Below are 5,829 nucleotides of genomic sequence, written 5' to 3' on the forward strand. Positions count from 1 at the left end.
GATTACAAAGAAGATTAGAAGTCAGATAGGATACTTAACCTACCCAGCACCTACAGCGAGGGAGTAGCAGTTAGGACCATTAGCATTTACTTTGGACAGCCTCTTAGAGGCAGCTACCAGCAACAGACGCTGCTAAAGTCTTTTCTTATTCTGTGAGTACATATTTTTAGACCATCCAAGCCACAGCAATGAGAAGTTGTGCCTTTTATCAGTGAAGAAGATTCACTCGGTTTCCATATAGAGTTTTGAACCGTGAAAACTATCATTATTGAAAATAACCAAATTCATCTTAGTGTAAGAACAGGTTCTCATCTTAGTGTAAGAACAGGTTCTCACTTTTGGTGACATTTGGGTCTGGCATTGATTGCTTTTGTACTACCATACACTTGCTGAAATCGTGGCTTTTCACCTAAGTAATAGCATAGCAGTATTTCCTCTTGTACTGTTCTAGTATACTGTAATGAAATGCAGTGGAAACCACAGGAAATACTGTGGTCAGTTTTTGAATTTGAGCCAACACGTGGACTTGAACACTGTGACAGAGTACTGTGGAATAAATAAAAGGGGCGACATAATTGGAAAGTCCTGGTCCTTCTTTAGGTGACAAGAGAAACATCACTTGGGGGACCTGACTTATAGCTCTTGTTACAGATGTCTCCATTTAAACCTAAACTAAGGGCAAACCAAGGAGACCCCACTTGAGACACCCCCCTCAGCTCCCAAAAGCAGTGTGCTGGCAAGAGAAAACATGGGAGGATGCCTGCATTCAGAAGGACTGGCATATTTCCTAACAGTTAGCATTGTATTTGGCTCCAAGTTAAATGACAAGTATTTCCTGAGCATGTTCTGTTTTCAGAGCCAAGTAGAGGGCTAGCAGAATGTCCTGTTGCATGATCGCATAAGGCCTTCCTCTATATCTTATCCCTAGATCATTCAAGTAGCAACTTCTTCAAAAGGAAGTGAAGTAAGGCTATCTGTACTTCCGTTAATTGCCAAGGAAGCTTGCAGAAGGTGCATTATGAACTCAAAATAAGTTAATGCAGAGAGAAAGTGTGAATGAATAGTAGCAGACATAGCATTTATTGAACACTTTTTATGTGACTGCATGCTGTGATGCATTATCTAACATAATCTTCTCAAATAACTTTATGGTAGGTGCTTTTATGATGCTTTAGTTTACAGACAAGAAAACTAGAGATTTGGGAGAGATTGAGTGGCATGTCCAAGGACACACACACACGCACACATACACACATACACACATCCCGACTGACCTGGAATGCAGTCCTGGCATATCAGACACATGTGGGTGCCCTGCTGCCCCTTCCCCCTCACACCAGGCAAGTTTTAAAAATGATCTGTTCATGTATTTTAATTTAATTTACTCTCTTGTCTTTTAAGTAGTTAAGGCTATAGTAAGAGAAGTGAGTCTGTAAAATAGTCCCGTGTTTACATATACCTCTCAGGCTACCAAGAATTCTTCTTTTCTCCCTCCATAGTGAAAATGGAAGGCAGAAGAGTATTTTCTAACCCAGACTCAAAGAGTTCAACCCAAACTCTTCTGTTACAGAAAAGCCGCCCCAAATAAAGATAAGAGAAAATCAGAACCTGAAAAGATTTAAAATTTGTTAGGAAAATATTTTGATATTACATTGGAGTGAGTCACTAAGAAAATCTATGCATGACTTTGAGTGAAGCGCAAGCACTATATGGGCAAGATGAGAGCTGTCATTCCTTGAAGGCTCCATGCTGGCAGCTCCGGAATAGCCCATTAGTGAGTGGATCATCTCATTAGGCCACAGACCGAGTAGGCTTAAAAGCTCAGCAGTTTCTCATAATTGTCATAGAGCAAATGGCCATATCTCAGCTGGAAATGGTTACCTGAACTATTTTAAGGTCAAGTTTGAGGGAATTTTTTTTTTTTTTAATCAAACAGGAAAGAAAAAAACAAAAATTCACGAACCTTTTTATATTTCTATAGATGGAAATAGCATATTCATGAAGCCAGCCCAGGTAGCTGTGTGTCAGGTGAATTGGACTTGGGAAGCTGTTTCAAATTTAGGACGAGGGAAAGCGAGAGGCAAAGGCAGCTGAGAGGCGCGTTACATGTCTCATTCTCATAGTAACCTGGAAATACATTTATTGCTGTCACCATTGTGCAGGCCACCATCAAAACGATTTCTTACTGCAAGATCACACTGGGTTAGTTTTGTAAATCAAAGGTTGAGCTCTAGTTTTAATTCCAAAATCCAACCTTTTTCCGTTTTATGGAGCTGGTTGCCGCGTGGCGATACTAGATGAGTAGGAAGTTGTGGGCGGGGCCTGCCCTTTCTCCGAGTGGTCTGGGTGCAGGACACAGTGGCTTCCAAGGGTCTGAACAAGCCACTTCCTGAAGCCCTCCCTACCTTTCTTCCTCCCTTCAATGCCACTGGCCCTAGGGAACAAATGAAACTGAGAGAGATTCCCCTCCTTAACTTCCGCACCTGTGCTCAGTTTTGGTCTGAATTAAGGCACACAAACCTAGTGCTGCCACTTGGACACGAGGGGGCGCCTGATGCTCACAGAATCCCTGGGTCCTGCAATTCCCGTTTGATCTTAATGGGAAGGAACATAATCTGTCCTACATGTAAGAAGTATCACTTCTAATGGATCAAAATCTACCATGTCTGCCACAAACTCGCTTCTTTGTTTAATAGCTTTTCCTACTGGAAAATCCTTCCTTTTAGCCCATCTAGATCCGACATCCCTCTAGTTTACTGCTATGAGATCACGTTTAAAGAACGGGTCTCTTTTGTCTCCTGGAAAACTGTCATCCTCCCAGCCCTGCTATTTGCTAGTCTTTAGGATAACCCAGAATAACACAGAACACAAGCAACCACTGATAAATGTAATTTTTAAAAGGCAAGCAAAAATAGCCCAAAGCATAAAAGAAAAATGACCCCCATCTCCAAAGTCCTGCCCATCTCCTGCGCCCAGGGCTCAACGGGCTTACATGGCTTCGTGGAGAAAGGAGTATGGATGGGTGAAGTCAGCCACTTGGAGAAGCTGTTGTTCATTCTACCCAGGGAAGCCCAGAGAGCAGCAGAAAGAAGGGGAGTGGCAGAGTGTTCTCATCTTGTGAAGCCCCATGCACCAGCCCCAGGTGCCCCCACATGCTGAGGCCTTTCAAAGCTGGGCTCTTGGCAACAGTCTTTGAAATAACCAAGTGCTGGCAACACAGGTTTGACATGAATATGCAAATAAGAATACTCAAGTCTCCCACTTCATGCTTTTGGATCTTTTTAGAAATTCAGCCACTAACCATGAGTAACAAAAAATAAAGGAGAAAGAAAAAATGGCCTGACCTTCACTTAGTTTCTCCCACTGACCTTCTTGTGTGGGAGCCAAAGCACTTTTCAGATGAGAGAGAAAGATGGCTGGGGTCTCAACAAGGAGCTGGGACCACTAAAGTGCTAAAGACATTTCCACCTCCCCTCTCTAACAAAAGCTTTGGAATGGATAAATGGGCACTACTGAGTTCTGTCAATCAACCTCCGTTGCTCTATTTTCATTGCTACTAAGATGTATAAAAAGCTAAAGTTTGCTACAAAGCCTCCATCAGTTTATTCAGGGAAATCATGGAGAGGCTTAATGAGTAATGTCTGTAAACTTGCCAGGCCGCTAATTGTGCGTATCATTTCCTTACAGTCTCTCCATCCTGTCACTCTATTCCTAATAATCGCCTTGGCTTCCATACCTCTTCCTTTGTTTGCCTGCTCCCCAGAGATGGGTCTGGAGGGAGGCACCTCAGAGGCAGGCACGTCTCTATAACAAGATGTGACAATGAGTTTGGGGAATTCGCTGGCTAAACATAATTACAAAAAAGAACTTTGCATCATTATCCATTGCTTTTCTGAGGCACGAATGAGTGGTAAGTCTCCCTTGTCCTTACCACTCTAAGGACAGGGTGAGGTACACAGCAGATATTGACTGACCAACCCAACCTGCCAGAGGGGAAGGGACACATTTAAATAAAGCCTGTATCCACTGTCAAACCAAACCTAATACAAACAGCTAAATGGTGAAGAAACAAACAAACAAAATGTGGTTAGAATATGAATTACACCCATATTCAAAATTCCTGGCACCCTTTGAGAGGAATCAACGTTTTTGACACTTCATTGTCTGGATATCATCTGTGAGTGGGTGATTTCAAGCTTTGCCATAAAGACAGAGTCATGAGATGTATGGTGCGAAATGGGGCATGGACTATATTTTATCTGCCAGAGCAGAACCTGGAAGAGGTGGCCTTACTGTCAAATGGAACATTACTATCACACCAACATGAACTAAAGAGAATCTTCCCCACCCTCAGGTCCCACCTCTGCAGGCTGGTAGAAGATTACCACCATGTCCCCAGCCCACGCATAGCCTTCCAACAACATTCTCAGGTCCCAGGCTCTAATTCTCTTGATTTTAATAACTAACTTTGCCTTTGACATGAAACACAAACACTACGCATCTGCTGCTTCCTATGCACCTCCCTTCACAGAAACCTTCTCTGAGCCTTCAGCACCTTTTAATGTTTCTTGGATTTTAGTTCCTTATTGAGATCGGGACAGGCATTAGGAGTCACATGTTTTTTAAATGAGAAAAGTGAACCCAAGAACCACAGATAACCTTCTCAAGGGCACAGACGGTCACAGCAACACTGGAGCATCAGGATCTCCTTCTGCCAGGCTGGTGGGCCAGTTATCTCTTGATTGACGGGATGTGCCCATGGGTTTACGACCCTTGGCTTTTGTCCTTTTGTCTCCCCCTGAAGACCAGATGAGTCACTTCAAGACCTTAGACCCTCCACTGGGCAGTAGGCACAAAGTGACTTTTTTCTGGCAACTGTCCTCAATGAGGTAGAGGCAAGAGTATGGGGGGATTGAAACTGCCTGTTAGGATTAGGTTTAGGACTTCACTTTTCAACTTCTCTCATGCAATTTTTCCTCTCAGCTTTCATTATTGGAATTAATTGGAACATGCTGGCATATTTTTGAAGATAATCTAAAGTTTTAGAATACGAGAAAGGAACTGGAATGATCTAGAGAAACACAACGTCCAGATAGCACGCTGGAAGCTCTGCTGCACTGAGCCAACCCCCAATGTCCCACTGCTTTTCTTCCAACCCTTTGGCGTTCTTACTGAGGGCACGAAATGGGGAAGGAGGCAGTGGGAAGCAAATTGGCTGTTCTTTGGGTGAAACTCAAATCAGTTCCCTGTAGCTAACAAGAGGAGGCAGGGAACCAACTGGACACAGTCACACTTTATTATAACCTGTTTGATCCATTAACATTCATACCCATCTGGCCCACTCCTTATATTCTTCCTCTCTCTTTCTAATTAGAGGGAAGGTGGGAGGAGACCCCAAGCTGAAATCCATGGGCAAATCCCCACATTTCAAAAGTTATATATTCCAGAAGTCTCTTTATAAGAGTAGCTCTAGTTTTGATAGGAGCCAGGAAGGTCACATTCAGTCAGGGCTGGGTGGGGCTCTGCGTCCTTCTGGCAGCCAGGAGGCTGTGGGCCTCAATAGTCCTGCCAACACCCATGGGCTCCTCTCCCAAGACCCCACATCCCTCCCGGGGACCAGTTTAGTCCTAGGCTGCTGAAGAGTAGCCTGGTCTTCTTAGCCCCCTTCCCAACCCTGACACTTCCCAGTCACTTCCTTTCCAGGTGAGAGGACCCCTCTTATCAGCATGATAAGTCTCCGATGGGATATCTAAAAAAGGACTTCCCTCTCTGGGTTTCTTTAACACATCTTCCCCAGCCTTATCTGCCTGTTTAATAAATGTCTTTCCC

The sequence above is a fragment of the Pteropus alecto genome, unplaced genomic scaffold, assembly GCF_000325575.1.
Source record: "Pteropus alecto unplaced genomic scaffold, ASM32557v1 scaffold3, whole genome shotgun sequence".
Classification (NCBI taxonomy): Eukaryota; Metazoa; Chordata; class Mammalia; order Chiroptera; family Pteropodidae; genus Pteropus; species Pteropus alecto.